This window comes from Falco biarmicus, chromosome 13 (assembly GCF_023638135.1).
Source record: "Falco biarmicus isolate bFalBia1 chromosome 13, bFalBia1.pri, whole genome shotgun sequence".
NCBI lineage: Eukaryota > Metazoa > Chordata > Aves > Falconiformes > Falconidae > Falco > Falco biarmicus.
The window spans coordinates 23,536,332-23,555,364 of NC_079300.1; the positions used below are offsets into that span (position 1 = coordinate 23,536,332).

The window sequence follows — 19,033 nt, forward strand, 5'->3', positions numbered from 1 at the left end:
TGACATCAAGAATTTTTCTTTCTTTCTTATTTACACTGGAGTAAGCCAGATCTGATCAAGCTGAGGGTATCAGTGCATTCTCTCCCCTCTGTGCATGTGAAACTGGCTCCTCTGACACTGAAGACTGGTACAGGATCAGATTCAGGACATCTAGTAAAGTCTAGTTCTGAGGTGAGTGTCAAAATCTTGATTGGCTACTAAGTTACTAGACTGGCCCCAAATAAAGAAGCGGATTTACTGAGATCACTATTTCTCCTCACAAGCAATGCCACCCCTCTTTCAAAAGGTGCTGGAATGGCAATACAAACAAAACTCTTCCCTCTACCTCTTTCCTTTTAATTCTTTAAGCTTTACTTCCTCTAATAGGAATAACCAGAAGTAAGTTTTCAGTTGCCCTTTTAAAAAGTAAACTCCAGATCAAGTCTTTAATTGCATCCTTTTAAAGGCCACACAACAGTGTTAAGCTATGTAGTAATGCACTCAGGACCTGAAAGTCTGTGCTGAGAACAGCACCTCTCACCTCATAGACTCAGCTGTACTAAGCAAGAAATCGTGAGTTGTGCCTCTACAGGAAACATTCCATTTGTATCATATTAGAGATACCTGGGGAGGAAAAATAATGTGGAGACCAGGAAATTTCTTCAAGTGCTTTCTTTACCTGGAGGTCAGTGGAATTCCATTTATAAATAATGAATGCATGCATTTTGATGCGAAAATTGTGATGACTTACACAGTTTGATATTTCTGTACTTTTCTGTGGACAGTGATTTTTTTTGAAGTGGTGAACATATTTTCCAAGAATATCATAGACATTTGTAACATGTATGTTTGTGCCAATAAATCTTGTTTTAAGAAGTTGCTTTTTGTATCATATCTGTTCCCAATACACACAGTTTAAGGACAGTGAAGTAGCTTTCATTCCCTCTCTGTGTAACGTGCTAAAGACTTCTGGAAAAAAAAAGATTTTCTAATTCACACTGAGTTTTTACATATTCAGTCCAATAGAACAGAAAAAAACCACTTCAGTTGTATAAACAACAATGAACTCCCTACAAAAAGGCAAGAGGAGACAGTGGTACAACGATTAAAGAACTATGAAGAGGAGCAGATGGGAGAATGTTTAGTGCATTTGACCTTATTTTTAACTTTCCTAATGGTAACACAGGAAAGGAAATTTTCCGTTTAATAGGGCACAGTTAACTCAGGGAACTCATCGCCACAAGATACTGTTAAGTCACAAATTTGGTGTACTTTGGACACATCTTTTAAATGAAGAAGGATTCTTTGTGAGAGGGGATACAGACTCTCTTGTGGAGTCATCTGCCTCAACTTTAAACAGCTGATACTGGCCACTGGTGTCATGGCTTAATGGGGCTTGGTAACTGCTGTGAACATTATTCCTAATAAGTAATTAAGCTCACCGAAGGGACAAGGGTTGGAAGCTGCTTTTCTTCCCCTCCTAGTGACTACACCTACATTTTTAAATACATAAGCATCACAGTAACTCCTGACTAGCTCTGCACCTTCATGTATATGAGGTTTCATACATTTCAACAGCTCTTCTAATTTTGTTGCAAATCAACTCTTGGCACATATAAAGGGTGCTATATCATATCTCCCCACCCAAGCACACCAAAACCAGGTAATGTCAAGATACTTTCTTGTATGACAGTGCTTTATTAGTAAGAGTATAGATTTTTCCTTGGTAATTCTTAGCATACTTGGCAATAAACTGGGGGCAATTTGAGTCTATAAGGAGAAGCTGGGAAAAAGCAATTATTGATTTAATACAGTGCATATTCTGGTCTATGTAAAATAGCAAATAAAAGACTAAGTGAGAGGGTGAATTAGGTTGATAGGCGCATATGAATGTGATATTGAAGAACACAGGAAACTGATCAAAGCCAAAATGAGGCTTATGCTAATAATTAAGAGAGCACAATGGGCTAATACGCTGTTGGCACTCTTACAGCCAGGTTGCGTAGTTAGCTCTGTTTTGTTGAAACAGAATGTCCTGGTTCCTGACTTTCAAGCTTACAAAGAATTCTAGCAAATTATAAAACCAAGTTAAAAAGAAATTATGTGTAATGTAATGGAGAGATTAACGTGGACATGGCAGAATCGGTAAGATTACATGACAAAACTAATGTATTTTTGCATGCTGTTCAGATAGCAGATTTGCATAATTCATGGAAGTTCAGGGAGCAAAAAGAAGGACGGCTGCTTAGGAGTTACCAGATTATGTGGAGTGAAGAGCTCTGGGAATATGCTTTGGAAAATCAACAGGAGATAGTTCAAAGACAAAAAACCTTGACGTGGCTGTCTATATACTTTGCTTTGTGAGCTGAAGTACACAGAGGTAAGTGAATGAATAAGATGCTTTTAAGTGCTCCTGACAGATGTAAAATTTCAAAAAAATGTCTCGGATGACTGAAGATGGTCAGAACTGCATTCTGAGAAGCAAAGCAGGTAATCTTGAGACTGCTAGAGCTCTACATGAGAGAGAGCTAGGCAGTGATGATGACTACTATAAAACCAAACCACCATTTTTTGCTTTCCCAGTTATTTCAAATCTAGAGGAACACAACTTTGTAACACCACCTGTGGTTTGAGCAGCTATCATCAAAAGCTCTTACCATGAAGTGGTAGACAAATGCATGTTACTATAGAATCATTCAGGTTGGAGTGAGAATTTCCTGGTACCAAATGCACTGAGTTATTACACATTTAAGCAGCTTTTAGAATGATCCTGCAGAAATAACACCCTTGCCTTCTCCCTTAGCATCTGAACAGTCTTAATTATAATTTAACAGCCATTAGCTGAACTGCTTTACAAAGGCAAGTAAGCCTGGCTTTTCTACCTTCTGTTGGCCGTAATGCAGCTTTACTATGTTGAATGTAGTAAGTGGATTTGATAATTAAAGTTGTAGTGCTTATCTAGTAACTGGCAGGTTGTTCTTTTTACTAGAAGATGTACAATATAGCCATGTTATTTACATATTCTCTGAGTTAGCCTAGAAAACACCTGCTCTATAGTCCAGCTTCACCAGGGACCTGGAAAGGCTTCCCAACACCACACAGTGCATGCTCCTGTGATATAATCTGTAGTGAGCCATAAAGACAGTGCACTGAAAGAGCTGGATGGATCAAGGGTGTCACCAGCATCATACAGCCCTGCAGCAGCCCAGGCTTTGTTAAACTTCCTTCCTAGTGATCCAAGAAAACTACAGAGGAGAAAAAAACCCCAAAATTCTCCCTAGTTTATGTCAAATGACCAGGGGGGTGGGGAGGAGTTCCTTTTCTCAGCTCAGAATCCAGTGAGTTAGTGTGAATAGGATGCAGAAAGGAAGCGTCTGAAATTAATGCCACAGGGAATACTAGGTTAATAGCACCTGAGTAGCTGGAAAAGTAAACCAGTTTTATATAGCTTTCTAGACAAAGGAAGCCTTGAAATACAGGGTTATTAAAGTGTGCATGTTGTACTGGCAAAGAACTCCTTTCAAACCACTTTGGAGACACCTACACATTCCAGTGACACAGTGCAATTTGGTTTTTGTCACCAGGAACTGTCTGGATTAGTTTTGCCATCCTTTTGCCTGCTTCTCAGGCACCATGTGATAACTGCATACACTCTTGGCCCCCCTTCAGTCCTCTAGAAAGCTCGATCTGAACTTCATTCCTGAGCTGGCTAGAAAACCCTTTCTCATGTCCTGGTTACTATTTGGGAACCATGTATAGTTCTTACTCTTTTGTTTGCTATTTTTATTCAGTTTGAGTAGCCCATGTCCTCCTTAATCATCCTGACAGTCCATCTCTGCACAGTTTCCCCATTCCATTGCTTATGACCAGAGTGGCAGCCAATGCTCGGGTCCACGTAAAGGCTTGCCAAATGCTGAATGTGGTGGCACGAACATATTGTTGTCTGTATTAAAGAAACCTGAAACATCCTACTACCATATTAGTATTTCTCACAACTGCATTTACCCTCCCATCCCCACAGCAGTCATGCAACATCATCCTGTGTTACACCTTTTGCTTTTTTTGATCATTCTCTTATCTCTATAGTTTAGGACCCAAAATATTATCATTGGTGCAACAATAGTAAGGAATATCCTCAAGGATGAATTTGATCCAAATTCTCCTGCCTCTACCACCAAAACAAATCCTATTGATACCTCCAGTGCCTAGCCAGATGACAGCTAGGTGGCCTGAGACACCGCCTATGTCAGGCAATCAATAGTTTCATGTCAGAGTCTTGTTTAAATTAGAATTCTCAAAGTTTGAGTATTTTTCCCCCCCAGAGGTGTTAATATACCAAAATAAAACTCTTGCTTACTGCACTCACCAGCTTAAGCATTTTTTGACTACCCAGACATCTCTGTTCTCGTTGAACACAAATACCAGTTGAAAGCCTATTATTTTTGAGATGCCTAGGGTTGGCAGCTAGGTGGAAAAAATATAGTAGCCGTCTTTGCTGAGGAGAAAAGGTGTCTGTGGGGAGCTGTAAGCAAAAGCAGTATTCTCAAGGTCTGTCTTTAGATGAAGAGCCAGCCCTCACGTTCTTCTACAGCTGAGCCTAGAACTTGAAGCCCTATGGAGTGAGAAAGCCAAGCTGGCTTTATAAAGCAGCATTGCTGCATTTTGGTGATGCTGTGCCCATTATGAGCTTCCCTTGGCTATATGTAGACTTATCAGCCCTCATGTAAGATATTGAAGTGATTTCTGATGCCATTAAGACAATGCCATCTTACAGGTATCCCTGTGTCTGGATATTATTTAAAAAATGGTCTTTGGGCAGTTAGGTCATTAATACATGATTAAGTGCAGTGTGAACTCTTCTTCAGCCTTGTATAGCTGTACAACATATCAGAGACCATGATACGTCTCTGAAAGAGAGAAGAAGCAAAAAGACACAGAATCATTGAAAGGGAGCCTGTCAGCATGTAACTTGTCTGCTCCTATTTGACCCAGACACAAGGGAAGAATCAAACCTCAGCCCACTCAAACTAGCAGCTTCTATTCCTGATTTGTTTTCTCTTTGCAGACCATTGCAGAACCTGTGGGAGCTTCTAGTAGAGATTTGCGAAACCACTCTCCCCTCCTGAAAATGTGTTGACAAGAGTGGGCACATGCCAAAGTATCTGTGATGCCAGAAAGCAGGTTGTCTTTTGAACTTTGTTTTCTCTTAAATCAATAAGTAAATACTTGAAAAGAAATCTTGCCTTGCTTTTAAAACCACCTTAATCGGGGTGGTGAAGACATGTTTTCAGGTTTTAGGTCGCCAGCCCTGCAGCTGCCTGCCTGCTGCAGTGCCTGGAAGTGAGGTTGTGCCAGGCTCAGGAGGCATCTGGCCAGCTGAGCTGCGACCACCCTGCGGTATGCAGCCTGGGGAATGTCAAACAATGGCAGCCGATGTAGGAGGCATCATCCTGCAACAGCATGGGCACCATCAGTCAATGCTTATCATTCTAGTGAATTTATTCCACAAATGATGCTAACATAGACCAAGTGTCAGACTCAACCTCAAATGTAAAACAAATTTGGTGACAATTTGTCTACATGGGGTTAAACTGCATTGTCCATCCTTCGGGTTAGCCATTCTGCTGTAACTGGCATTCATTTTAACAGTTTCTCAGATCTCTTTTTTTTTTTTTTGTCTCCTGTACATCAGTTACTTTAGCCCAGGCTTCAAATTTCTCAGGCATTCTCAACACATTTCTTGTTGTGGTTTTGGCGTTGTCTCATTCTCCCTCTCTGCTTCATCCCACCTGTTCTCTGTTTCATGGTGCTGAATGAAATATTGTTCTCCCTCTTGTCTACAAGGGCTATTACTTCTCAAGTAATTTCATTGAACTCTTACGTTCCCCACTTTCTCTATGGAAAAAAAGAAATGAGAAGATTTGTGTCTAGCCACAACAGTTGTGCACTTGGACTAAGCCACTAAGGTCTTTGTATTCTCCTGATGCTTCCAGGGCTGCTTCCCACACACTGGCATTCTCCAGTTTGGCGTTGCTCAGAGCGGCTGATCACGTTGTCTCATTTGTCCCTAATAAACTCTTACAACTCTTGTTTAAAAAACAAGTATACAATAGAAATGCACCTTTGTCTTAGAAGGAAAGGCTCTAAGTTTCTCATGTGTTTTAGGTCTTTGTTGTACTTTTGCAAGTATCAGAACACACGGCATCAATGTGGAGAAGTCCCTGTTGATGCCTCCATGGAACATCTCTTAAGTCAGGAGCCTACATGAAGCACGTTGCCTGCAGCTGTCTGTACAAAGGCTCTCTGTGTCATGTGCTGCATGGGAATGACCTCACCGGTTGAATAGAGCTACTGAACCAGTTACAGATGTAGTCTGACAGTCATAGAACAAACATGACTCATTTAAGAACATTCCCTACCTTTCCTTTTAATAACTGGTTTTACCAAAGTCAGTAAACTAGAACTGAAGGGAGAACAAAGAGTTCTTCAGTCTGCTCTGCACAGCGTTCTCACACACTACTTGCTCTGCTGCAGGAGCATGTTTGAAACAACTGTCCCTCCACAATTAAGTCTTCTCTGATGATGTCCGAGCTCTCACAATGAAATCACCTCCAGCAGCAGATACCGACATGCCAATACTAACAATACTAATACCAGTACTAACAAACGAACAGTTCTATGTCCTGGACTTAAAACCAAAAAGCTTTAAAAATGCAAAATGTCGGTGTGCTGAGACATCATCATCTGTGATTATGATAATAGTAATTGTGTTGAGATGAGCACAGGGTTCCGCAAATAGGAGATTTATGTGGAGTTTGACCAAGCCATCAAGGCTTGGTTGTGTGACGTCACACCCAAGAATGCTCAACTTCCACACTCAGTTTTCTTAACAAGGTGCTAAGAAATTAATTCCTGCTATGCCTTTTCTTCTCTGCTTTGTGGTATATCAATACTCACTTCGATAAAGCTCTTTTTGAGAAAGTAGATAATAGAAATTATAACATGTCAGTGTTATATTGAAAATATTGAAAATGTGAACTTTTTTTGTGAAATATGTTTAGTATTACTAAATCCTAACTCCACTGATAACAACAAGATCTCAATCATACAAGTGGAACTGAGGCTTCACCTCAGATTAAGCTATTGCAGCATGCAAAAAGCAGCATAATTTTGTGAATGTACAATACATTAGTTTTCATACTAAGTCTTCTCCTGTTGTTTCAATTTGATTGTAGTGGACTGACCCTACATAATTAACTTGCAGTGGCATCCTAAGCTGGAAATAATGGAGTGCATTCACTTATTCAAAAGCCACCAGTAATGGCTGTGTCCAGATGGGCACAGTGCAATTTTCAAGTATATTTTGTTACTGGTCTCCCTATACAATTTGTTGTACTGTAATCCACCACATGGCTGGGGAAAAAGTTTGTCTAAATAGATTTGGCTCCTGTAACTGACATTCACATGAACTCAGTGTGAACTACAAGATGCTCCACCTCAAGATCTAAGGCACGGTTACTTCTAACAGCCTCATGACGTTGTGGAGTGCCATGTCTCTGGTCTGGAGCACTGATCTGCATTTCTGAGGGACCTGAGTCCAAGCTCTAATGATCAAAGCTTGCAGTGAGATAATGGCTTTTAGATAGTGACACAATGCACTTTGACTGTGTTTTAGAGCTTGAGGAGATGTTGTCTCAGCAGCCAGTTAGTGTATGACAAGAACAGTTGATTCATTGGTTATTGGGTTCCAGTGAAGTATAAAATCTGTCATTTTTAAAACTCCCTTTTTTGGTTTGCTTTCTGAAGTGCCTTGAAGAGTAGCACATGTCCTCTCTGACTAGGCCAAAACACCTCAAATTCTGCTGGTGTTCAGACCTACCTTGCTCCTTCTACAGGTAAAGCAAGCAAAGGCTTAAATTGGCCTGACTGATTTTTACATTCTTTGACTTGCAGGTAAGGGCAAACTGATGGCTTGGTTTGAAAATTATTCATTTTTTAGTTTTGATAAAGTTGCTTGAATGTCACAGGAGGAAAATTACCATATATATACTATGCAGGGGGGGTGGTGGTGGTGGTAGGAATTCTGCTGAAACTCAGATTTGCCTTCCATGCTGTAAGAAGAGATGTGCACATGCCTTGGGCTAATTCAGGTTGAGAGCAGCGATGATAAAACTTAGCAACTAACTTTGGTTAACAGTTGAAGTAGATAAGTAGATGAGCCTAGTGTTTAAATACAAGCTATTAAGTTTAGTCAAAACATGTTTTATCACTCTTCTTGACACAGTGAGGTAACTCTGCTAGTGAATCTCAGTTAGGACCATATGCAGACTAAAAAAGGCATGACGTTTTTTTGCAGAGGGAAATTATGCTCCTTCTAGTAGTCACATGAGCAGGAGAACACATAAGGAAATACTTCAGCAAACTTGTTAGGCAGCAGCACTCAGAAGGATACCAGCTGCAAGGGCTGCAGTAGAGAGCAGTCTGCTCAAACCTGCTATGTGCTAACCAGCTGGAGGAACGCCCTAGCAGAATGGGTTAAGTGCCTCGGCACTGACTAGGCCCCTTGGGTGGGCTTTGCATCCACAGAGCCCTGGATCTATCCAGGGAGTTTCCACGATTTTAAAGCTGGCTTGAATATGCCTCCATAGGCTATCCCTACAGTGCAGATGTACTCTAAGGCTGCCCCAAGTCACTGTTTTCCCTGCACTGTGTTCATTTAAAAAAGAACAAGAATGCTATTACTGCATGAGAGGAATTGGCCTCCCTAACTAAGCGCTGCTTTCTGCAGTGTTAAATGAAGCCAGCAAAAGCTACTAGCATTATTAACAACAATAGCTGGTTAGTAAAGCACAGTGAAAGAGCAGGGCTGGGGACACAAAATAATAATTGTAAATTACCCAGATCGATAAAAGGGCTGAAAGGCAGCTAGATATGTTTTTCAGACCCACTAGAAAAAAAGAAACCCTGATGCTTACCCAGCTTTCTACCCAGACACCAAGGAAACCATGAGCCATACAGCATTGTCATAATTGCTTACAGGAGGCATATCTCATGGCTCTGTTTTTTGGCAAGGTAAGATTTCTTTCAAAATTGTTGTTTTGCTTTAACTAACCTTTTTTTTTTTTTTTCATCAAATGTATTTCCTTACCTTTCCGGTAGCACAGTTCTTTAAGATGACAACAGCTTTTCCTCTAATGAGCCACAATTAGCTAATATTACTTAGGATTACTAGTTCCTGCTTCCCTTTTATGCCCTTTAACCTTTCTCTTTTAAGGAGTGTAAGGGGTGTTTTTTCCCCCTTTTGACTGAATTAAATCACTTGTTTATTTTATTGTGTAGTTACACAACAGAAGCATTGAATTCCAAAGTTCTCCTACCACAGTATCGCATGTTACAAGTGGATAGAATGTGTCTCATTATGACAATAAGTACTATATTTTAGTGGTTTTCTATGGAAGTAAGGCTTATGTGATCACTTCGATTCTTTCTGCTGGCATGCTGCTCCCCATTCACCTAATAATTTTAAATTTATTGGCTGCTGTCTACAGATGTGACAGACAGGTAGAAGTCCCAAGGATATTTCAGCTACACAATTTCCAAGAAATTATATACCTGGGAAACCAGGTGGATGAGGAAAGTCTTCCTAGAGCTGCACTGAGGAAAGAGCTGTAGTTAAGCTCATACCAATTAAATACCAGCTAATGCACAAAGATGGGAAAGATTTCTGCCCTCTTTGTTTCAGTCACTGTCTCCTTTAGAGCAAGTTCCCAAAGGTATTTAAATCAAAGGGAGTTATCCTAATAGAATTTGTATCAATCCTTCACTCTTTGGTGCGGTGTATCAACAAAGTGAGCTTCCTTTCTCTTTTTCTTTTATTAAAATTAGAAGAATTTCTGATTGCTTATCAGAAATTTCTAATTTATTTATGAACAATCTGTGAAACTTTATTTACTGAAATATCTTGAATTGACTTAGTCTACAGGGGACTTCTGCAGTGCCTGAAAGACTTATTAAAATCCCTACTTTGTTTTCCAGTAGTGTAGCCGGGTATGTCAGGCTTCTCTTGCTGAAGCAAACTCAGCCGGTCAGCATACACCCTCTCCTGAAAACAAGACCAAGCTTCCACTGACTTCAGTAGCAGCAATGTTCAGTTCAGAACAGCTTATGTGTGAACTAACGCTGGAAAACTAATTGAGGCAGAACAGTAATGGGAAACTGAATCTGAAAATGAAGTGGTTTTAATTAAGAGACACTTCAGAATTATACAGAAAGAGGCTCTTTCTCATTTAAAATTTAGCTCTTCCTTCCTTACCAACTATAAATCACTGATCTATAATTAGTATTCTTGGTAGAAGCAATGCCTGATTGTCTGGCTTAAGTTAGGCCTATGGCTGCGATGGGGAGAGCTGTAGGTGTGCTGGAACAGATTCTAGCTAGTCTGCTACTTAGCATCCAATTTCTTACGAATGTTTCTGTTATAATCTGTTAATGTTATAATCCGTTTCTTAAAAATGAGAACAAATTAAGGCAAAAGTATGCCTCTAGATTCCTAGTAGCTAAGACCAGCAGTATGACTCTGTGGCACGATGACTGGGAGCTTAACTGGAAGGAAGAAAAGAGTCCAGCTCAAATCCCATGCCAAGACCTAGTGCAACATTTTATGTACTGACTGTTTAATAAAAAAAGCATAAATGCTCACTGGTGGGGAAGCCAGTACCCAGATCTTCTCTCTCCGTCCTTATTCTATTTTTAAAGGAAGGTGTGACTCTTACTCCATTTTGTAAGAGACTGATAACACTTCACCGAAGTAGGTCTAAAAGGAGATCATAAATGCAATGGAGGACAGTAAACTGACTCTGGTCAGCGAATATGGAGCTTAAACCAATACCAAAAGCATGCATTGGTGGTTGTGGGGAGTCAAGGGGTGGGATACATAGTGTTACTGGCCCAGCACGAGGTCATAGGCCCGGCTGCTTAGGTGCTTGAGGAGTCCGGGCGTCTCAAGCTATGTGTGGCCATGTTTAATCCAGAAAGCAGTGGAATCCATCAAAAGGTGTGGAAATATTATTCATTGTATCATTGCCTTCAAAAGAGCTTTCCCATGCCCTGTCCATGCTATGCATGGACTTGGAAGCGTACTTTCTCACCAAGGGATCATTCAGTTGCTTGGCAGGCAGGAAACGAACTCAGAAAGCTTTCTGACAGATTGACAAATCAAACTGCTGACCGAGAGGCCAAGTAACTAGCAGCGTGGGCAAAAGGGAGGATTGAGACCATGTAACCATGAGTATGTGGTAGCAAGGTGGTAGTGGTGGCAGGGATAGTGTCCCTGAGCAGCACTGCCCCCCTCTTGATGAAAGCAAAATGTTAGATCAGCTCAGAAGCCTTGTGAAAGCTGCCTTTGTCCTCTAAGTCTGGATAGTTTTGAAATGTGAACCACTTTCTTTCAGGGCAGAAGAGGTTGTATAAATCCAACGCAGGAGGCAGGAATGAAGATGTAATTTTCCACTTGGCACCTTTACCAGCTCTCTTATGCTAGTCTAATGACATGCAAATTTCATTTTAAATGACTGTCATTCCATGTACAACAGGTCATGGACCCTTGCTGCAACCCAAAACCTATTCTTCCATCCTATTTTGTTTTGACTTCTGTGCTCCTGCAGCTGTGATGTGATCCAACCAAAAACTTATTTCATGGGATGTTTTCACTCAAATCAGTTTCCTAATCTGGTTGACAGTACAGTTGCATAATCTCAAGTTTTTAACCTGGTGGACGTGGTAGGACTGTTCCTTTTGGTGAATGTTTAAGGTCTTTGATCACCTTAGGTAGGCTGCAAAATCACAAACTAGCACTCTCCGAGTTATACAAGAAGCTTAAAATCCCTTTTCAGCACTGTGGATTCAACTTCAGGCTCTCTTCAGCCTTCCATGAGGCTGACTGTAGAAAATGAGTTGCTAATAACATTAAACAGCAGGATCCCGGATCTGGAGTGCTTAGAGCTGTATTTTGCTTCTGAATGGACTTGAGGATCAGCATGTGTAGTTACAGTGATGAGATACACCCCTTCCATTTGTATCCTTCTAGTTGTTTTAAAACAGAGCAATTTAGGGCTCCTTTATGTGTCACTTTTCAAGACATTTAGAACTTAAAATTACCTTGAAGTTGCCAACAGAAACTGAATTTAATAAAAATAACTCGAAAACAGTAAGAACAAGGACAGAATGAAAAACTACATTCCCCAGAACGCCTTATAGAAGGTTTTCTGGCTGGGCACAGCTGTACACTTTTGCAAAGGTCACCTGAGCTGCAGCATTCTTCAAGAACTTGCTACTTGAGTTGGAGTTCTTTATCATGTTTCCTACGCTCCTTTACATTCAAATTTTTCAAGACTGTATGGATACTGCTATCTTTCTGCTTTTTTATAGTTGGTTCCTACACTTCGTAATGCTTTTAGAAAAACCTGTCCATATAGTCACTGGTAATGAGGAAAGTGGTTTATTTCTTTCCCTCATGCTTTGCCTCTACAGAGAGTAACAGTGATGCCTTTTGCTCATTAGCAAAAAAGCCTTTCCGGATCTTTGCAAGAATCAATGACTGTCAGCGTCACTCTAAGTGATGAGTAATTAGACTCAGGAAATGAAAAATTAGATGTGGGCTCCAGCTGCAAAATATTGATTTTTTAAATTTTTTTTAAACAATATACAGTTCCATCAGTGCTGTGATACAACTTACAACAGGTAACTTCTGCAAGAGGACAAGTGGGTAGGGAAGCATAGTTACTTGAAAAACATGAGCCCTATTTCTTTAACAGTAGCAAACCCAAGCAAGCAGTCCTCAGGTAGCTCTTCAGGAAGTCTCAAATTCTCATTTTTTTTTCTTTACATTAAAAGACTTGATTATTTTTTTCTCCCCAAGAAAATGTTGATACTGCCAATATGTTGCTGCTTATGAGAACTGATTGAAATACTTTTGTTAAGCAAAACCTCTTTTTTTTCCAAGTATGCTGGGAAAAGTTTTAGCATTTTCTCTGTGCGGGGATGAAGTCTCATAATATTGGAAAGTGGAAGAAGCAGGGGGAGTTTCATAGAAAAAGCTTTTCTAAATGACTTTTCCCCATGTAAAATCCTTGCAGTAAAAAAAAAAACCAAGAAAAAGAAAAAAAGACAGGAAAAGGCCTAGTTCTACCAATTCATCTTTTGTGATTTCAGAAAGATACTGTGCTGGAAAAAAAGCTAGGCAAGGAGGATATTCAATAGCACGTGGAAACTACATATTAGCAGTGCAGTTTGAGCAATGCTAGTTGTGCAGTTAAGAGAAAACAGCAAGGCCCAAACCTGCCTGCTTATGGATGGACTCTACCTAACAAGGCCTGCTATCTTCCATGGTGTTTCATGGAAACCTTTGCCTTGCAAAACCAAATAAGGGAGCCAAGTACAACTTAAAGCAAGCCAGTGCCCCACATCACCAACCGCTTTGGATGAAGGTTAGTGTGAGATGTGATGTTACATGGTGAAACAGATGTATATAAAGGGCTTTGCCTTATATATGAATGACTTGTTCTCACCATGCTCCAAGAGCTACAACTGAACACAAACCCGTAAACAAAGCTGGAAAAAAACCCCACAACCACGTTGTTTTTGTTACAGTCTTTGTGTTCTTTAAAACTTTTTGTCTACGCACACAAAAATGCCTTTTACTCATGCTGCTATTAAAATCCTTATGCCACATCCACTTTACTAGAGTGACCTTAAAATCAAAACAAACAATATTGTCCTGTAGTGTTTTGCAACCGTTTTCTTTTGTCTTGTTTCTTAGCAGATGAGCCACTGAGTCAGTAGTAATAATCACTCCTCTAGAAGCCAAGTGCCTGCCGCCTTCTTATTTCATATTGGTGTTGCCTGGAGTAACTTGAGTCTCTATACACAATTGCAACTTTCAGAAAATGGGCATAACAGTAAAATTAGGACTGAACTGGTTCAAGATGTGCAATCCAATTTGAATAACACTTGCTTCTCTTGTTTTCTAGAAAATTAAATAGAAAGTTGTAAACACTAAAAGGTGGCAGGAATAGAACTTTAAAATTATTCCTGTAAGCTTGATGAAAATAAATGTTTAGTATCCCTTTAAAAGAAGCAGAACTCAAGTAATGCCTCTGGTAGTTACTAGGAAGGAAAAGGCTGTTTCTGGTGGTGGTGATTACTGTTTGCCTGCTAGAACTGGCATGCTCTGCTACAGTGATGAATGTGTCTCCTCTTCTGTTTGTTCTGGAAACTCATCCAGCTCTAGTGCAGTGCCATAGTTTGCATCCAGCTCCTCGTGCTTGTGCTCTGATGGGGCGGGGTGGTGGTGGAAATCCTCAAACTTTTGCCTTGGTTGAAGTGTCTTATTTCTAATCTGTGGTAAGAGGTATAGATAGCCCTTAGCACACAGCCAGAGACTATTTCTGGCACATAAGGTAACAAAAAACATCCCATGGAAACCAAGAATGTCATTTTATGTCCTTCCAACCCAATCAACCCTAAAGCAGAGAACTTAAACAGAAAAGATGATGAAATTTTGGATGTGAAGTCCTAACAGCAACAGCAAGTTGACCAAACTGTACCAAGAATATCTAATTAGGATTAGCCTTTAAATTAGACCCCTCAGAGGAGCGCAAACTAAGAATGGGATCCTGATAAGCTGACTTGTGCATCACAACAAATCCAGTTGAAGAATCTGGTCCTAATGCTTCCGCTGCCCACCCCCTCTCCTCTCCAGCAGTTAAATACTCCACCGTACTTCACTTACGGGCTGTTTCTGTAACAGTCATAGCTTAAATATCTATGTACCTAATGGACTTATCCCTAACACCACAGAGAGGGAGGCAAGCGGCATTAACCTCATTTTGCAGATAAACAGTGGAAGCCCTGATGGCTCTCTACTGCGTTACATCCTATGGAACAATTGCACATACGCAGCAAGTGTAAAAACGCTGTTACACCAGGCTGCTGTATTCACACCAAGACTGGCTGAGCTTCAGCATGTCCTCTGTTCCTTCTTTGCACAGCCACGTATGACTATGAAGATAAATGAAGTTCAGAAGGTGGATAAGTTATCATAAATTTCTCAGCTACTGATTGCTCAGCTTTGGAAGATGTGGAGACTAGGAGAGTGCCACTCGAGGTGCTGAACTGTTCACAGTGGGTAATCTCACTGCTGAACTGGAGCAACTCGAATCTCAGGTTCTCTCCCACCACAAGTCAGGATGGCACAGGGGGCTGAGCAAAACGCTGTGTGACCAATGTGACAAGAAATGTAAAAAGAAGTATTTTTTTTTACTGTAAGAGGGAAACGTCAATACTCTGAATATTCTCCCTGAACAGATGGGGAAAGGGTTGGGGTTTTTTTGAATAAATATGAAAAATTGTTTCTTATACATTTGGAATGGGAAATAATCGTATGGTAACGAGCTTGTCAGAAGCTGGTTTTCGACAAGAGAACAGTACATACCTGCAATGCCTTGGAAACTCAGTCTAACCCTTTTTGCAGTTACTCAGGCTGATGCTAACTGGAGGGTGCTGGCGGGAGGTGGGGCGCCGCTCGCCTCGCCTGCCCTTTGCTTTGTGACCCGGCAACCCCCGAACCTACACGGGAGCAGTTTCGAAACTTCGGGGCGTGCACCCAGCGCGGGCGGCGACACCAGGAAACGGGATACGGCCGCTCCTGCCTTATGTAAGCGAGCCGGGCCCCCGCAGGCCACGGGCCGGCCCCAGCACGGCAGGCTCCGGCGGGCCCAGCTGCGGCCACCGCCAGCGCGTCGATGGCCCCTCAGCGGGGGCGCGGGGCTGCCCCATTTCCCCTTTGCCGCGCTCCGGGCCCCACCCGCCGGTGGCGGCGCTCAGGCCGCGCAAGAGCCTCTGCCCGAGCGGCCTTTTCCTGCCGGCGGGGGCGGCCGCCCCTCACCGGGGCCACGGGCCACGCGCCCCGCCCGGCCCTCGCTCCCCTCAGCGGGGCCGAGCGCGCGCCCCGAGCCGTTGGCGCCCGGGCCGCGCGCACGCTGGCTCGCTAGCTGAGGCGGGGCGGGGCGCGCGGCCGGCCGCCAACGCTCACCCGCGCGCCGAGCCAGCGGGCGGGCGCGCGCTGACGTCACGGGCGGCTCCGAGGGGGAGGGGCGGGAGCCGCTTCCCTCAGGCGTGATGTAACCTCTGCCCTCCCGGCCCGGCGGCGGAGGGGCAGCGGGGCGGCGGGCGGCGGTGAGCGCTCCGGTGGCCGCGCGCGGCCGCGGCCGCATCGGCGGTGGGGCGGGGGAGGGGCGGGCCGGGCCGGCGGGGCAGGCTCGGAGGCGATCGTGGCTGCCGGTGGAAACATGGTGCCACACGTGAGGCTTATGTAAAATGAGCGGCGTCCGGCGCCGCCAATGGGGGACGCGCGCGCCCCGCCCCCGCCCCCGTCCCCCGCCGGCGTCACGCGGCCGCGGCCAATGGCCGTGCGGGCGGGGCGGGCGCTCCGGGCTCAGTCACGTTTCTGCCTGTATGAAGTCGGTGCCGGGCTGCGCCGGGCTGGGCGGACGCGGTGCGCGCGGTGAGTGGGGCTCCGCCGGGCGCTCTCCCCGCGGCCGGCCGGGGCTGGGGGGTGCTCCGCGAGCGCACCGGCGGGGATGGCGCGGGGCGGCGAGCGGCGGCCGCGGGGGGCAGGGGGGCTCCTCGTCCTCCCCCTCCTCCCCCGCCCGCTGGGCCGAGGTTACGTAACCCCCGCGCGCCGGGGCTCTCCCGTTGCCGGGGAGACGGGACGGGGCCGCCGGTGGGGCGGGCGGCACTGCGGGGGTCCGGCCCTCTGCCCCCGCTGGGCAGGGGGGCGAGGGGGGCTCCCTTCAAACCGGGGAGGGGGCGGCCGTGACACGCCTCCCCCCCCCCGCCCCCATCTCAGACCGTAGCGGGGGAAGGGGGTGCCGGCGGCTCGGACTCGCTGCTCGGAGCGGGGCGGGGGGCTCCGGGGGCGCGTGTGGTACGGCTCCCGCCCGCCTCGGAGCTCGAGGGGGCGTCCGGGGGTGGTGGGGGCACACGCACCCCCCGTCCCGCAGCCGAGGCCGGGGCGGGAGCTGGGGGCTCCGAGGGGTGCTGTCCCGCGTTCCCCCAGCCGTGCGGAGCTGGGGCAGCGGGTCCCCGCTCAGCGCGGGGCGGCAGTGCCCCCGCGGGCCGGGGCGGGGGGGCCACCGCTTCCCCGCCCCGCGGCCGGTGGGGGCCCGGGGGCGGCGGGGCCGGGCCCGCGGGGCTCCGGTCGGGCGGCCCTGGCGGTTGCGGGGCGCGGGCTGCGGCCGCGTCTGTGCCAAAGGTCAGCGGCGGGGCCCGGCGGGAGCGCGGAGCAGCGCGGGCAGCTCGCCTGTCCCGCCCGCTGCGCATGGGCCGCCGCCCCCTCCGAGGGGACCGCGCTGTCCGCGGCTGGAGGGTGGCTTTTCTCACGTGCGGGGCGGCGTGGCACCAAGTAACAGCCTCAGCTCGCTGCTGGCTGTGAGCGCTACAGGTAGAGTGGGCAACAGGTGCCTTGGATTTCTTTTTTTTTTGCTTTGCCTGTAGTTGCAAGGACACTTTGTTCCTTGAGACCTTGTGGTTGTGCTGCTGTTGACATTAGTAGTGTGCTATTACATGCGTGATTACAAAACACTTTATGTAAGTACAGTTTCATGCAAATAAGTGAGCAGTATGGTAACAGTGAAGCTGACACTTAGTGACGTTTTGTAATAGGTTAGGGTGGGATATGGCATTTCTCTGGGTACCGCGGGAGCTCAAAAAGCCCCCGGTGAGGCTAGCGTGAGGCCTCTGGTACTTGGAAATTGAAGCACTTTGAAATTGTATTCCAGTAAAACAGTAACTAGCTTTGAGATTGTGCATATGCCTTCATGTTGGTTTATGATTTTAGGCTGTGAGATGTCTGTTGTCTTTTCGAAATGTAAGACTCCGAGGTTTACAGTGTTGTACGTCAGAGACTGAATAGCTGCAGCTCATATACTTGCAAGGGGGAAAGGTGGAAATTCTGTAATGATTCTAGTGGTAAGATTGTCTGGTCAAGTCAAAAGTAGAGTAAAAAAACCCTGATTTAGTATAGTGAGAAACTGTTTCAAGTTGTCAGTATTGTTTTAACCACAGAATTTGTTTGCTGGTAGCAGTTAATGTCAGTTAACATTTTTCAAAACTGCAGCTATGTTTTGGAGAGTTGCCTTTTGGTGGTTTTTAAATTAAAATCTACATTAATCTCGGTGATGGCAGAGAGGAATATCTACTTGAATGCGAATGGTTGGTTTTGATAATGCAGGGTTGTTGGTAAAACTTAAGGATGTCAAGGTGACAGCTAAGGCCTCGATGGTGTGGCCCCATTCCGCAAACAGATCCTATTCTATATTAGTTAGTTTTGGGGCGTTGAACTTCATGCAACTTAAACTTCTCATACCTTCTAGGGTGCCTCAGTGTCTGTGTGTGTCCTTGATCTTCTCAGCCTTGGGCACCGTGTTGTGTTTGCACTTTACACAGTGGCTCTTAAATACAAAATCTGGGAGCAGGGCCTAGAATTTGATTCACGTTAGGGAGGGTGCCCGCATCGTTGTGCTGTAACTTCATCCCTTCTTGCTTATGCTTGTGTGTGTTTGCATGTTCTTGTGATCTTTCTTTTTGCTCTTTCTTGCTGAAACTTGCATTATTTCTGTGAAGTGAGGAAGTTTCAGTGGAGAAGTGGGCCATGTCCTTGCTACATCCAAGGCTTGCTGTTAGCCTTGTGATTAGGACACTGTTCTGAAGTGTAGAGTCCTTATTCTGGACTGTGGAGGGTTCTTGCCTACCTCTCTAGTAAGGCCTGAGGGAAAGAGAGGGCTTTTGGCCTAGAGTAGAAGAAAAAAAGTAATATCCTTCAGTTTTGATAGATTTTTGTCTGTTTCAGTTGTTTATGTCAAGGTAGAAAGGAGAATGCTTTAGTTGGGTAGTTGGTATAAGTGTCCAACACTGCGCAGTGAAGCAGCGTGGCCTGTCCTGTGCTGTGAAGAAACGTACTTTGACTTGATCTAGTCCAGAAGGTAAAGGTATGGAA

The 19,033-nt window shown here is 44.6% G+C and overlaps 1 protein-coding gene across 7 annotated transcripts in view; it reads left to right on the top strand.

Annotated features, from left to right (window-relative positions):
- The first annotated feature begins 16,452 nt into the window (after nucleotides 1-16,452).
- PER2 (period circadian regulator 2) overlaps nucleotides 16,453-19,033 on the top strand; it is a 51,371-nt gene continuing 48,790 nt past the window's right edge. For all 7 annotated transcript variants that reach the window (XM_056358415.1, XM_056358410.1, XM_056358407.1 and 4 more), the window contains exon 1: nucleotides 16,453-16,540. The gene's annotated coding sequence lies outside the window, so the exon portion shown is untranslated. The remainder of the gene's footprint in view (nucleotides 16,541-19,033) is intronic.